Raw genomic sequence first — 1,193 nt, forward strand, 5'->3', positions numbered from 1 at the left:
TTTCAATATTTGCATTTGTGTGGTGCATATATGTGAAACCACATCTGAAGGGCTCAGTTTTTTGACAGGAAGACTCAGTGAATAAGTCAATAATTAGAATCCTCTGTTGTTCTACAGGAAAGCTGCCACCCCCAGTGGAATGTCTCTGATCCTGCACTGTATGATAATGTCTCGAGTGATCAATCCTGCCCTCCGCCCCATGAGGACGACGAGACAGGCGGGATGTCTTCTAAGGGTGATCAGAATGGTGAGAGCTACCTCACTCTTAAGAAGCCCTCGCCTGGAAAAAGTTCCTTGGAGTGTGTTATTCTCAGTTCACAGACACAAAATTCCCCAATGGGGCACCTGCTAGGGAGAGAAGCACTGTTTATAGTGAGACCCTCACAGCAACTTACCCTCAACCACAGTCACTGTGAGCAGAACCCGTCTACGTGTAAGGAATGTGGGGGAGCCTCCCCATGTTCTCAGCACTGTGGTGTTCCCTTAGAAAACCACAGTGGACAGAATCCCCAGAAAAGTCACCCCCAAGAACAAAGTGTGAGTCAAGGGTTACTCTATCATGACCATATGAATATAAATTCAGGAGCGAAACCTTTTGCATGTGAAGCATGTGGGAAGGCCTTCGATCAATCATCACATCTTATTATGCATAGGAGAATTCATCCAAGAGAGAAACCTCATGAATGTCAGACATGTGGGAAGGCCTTTTTTCAGACCTCTAGTCTTAATAGACCTATGAAAACTCATAGTGGAGGGAAGCCTTATATATGTCAGGAGTGTGCTGATAACTTTATTCGATCCTCAGGCCTCAGTGTACATAGAAGTATTCACACTGGAGAGAAACCGTATATATGTAAGGAATGTGGGAAGGCCTTTGCGAAAGCCTCAAATCTTAGTGGACATAGAAGAATTCACACTGGAGAGAAACTGTATATATGTAAGGAATGTGGAAAGGTCTTTGCTAGCGCTTCAAGACTTACTGTACATAGGAGAATTCACACTGGAGAGAAACCTTATATATGTGAGGAATGTGGAAAGGCCTTTGCTACAGCCTCAAGCCTTAATGTACATTGGAGAATACACACTGGAGAGAAACCGTATATATGTAAGGAATGTGGGAAGTCCTTTGCTGAAGCCTCAAGCCTTCGTGTACATAGGAGAATTCACACTGGAGAGAAACCTTATATATGTGA

This window comes from Sorex fumeus, unplaced genomic scaffold (assembly GCF_029834395.1).
Source record: "Sorex fumeus unplaced genomic scaffold, SorFum_2.1 ptg000134l, whole genome shotgun sequence".
In the NCBI taxonomy this organism is placed as follows: Eukaryota; Metazoa; Chordata; class Mammalia; order Eulipotyphla; family Soricidae; genus Sorex; species Sorex fumeus.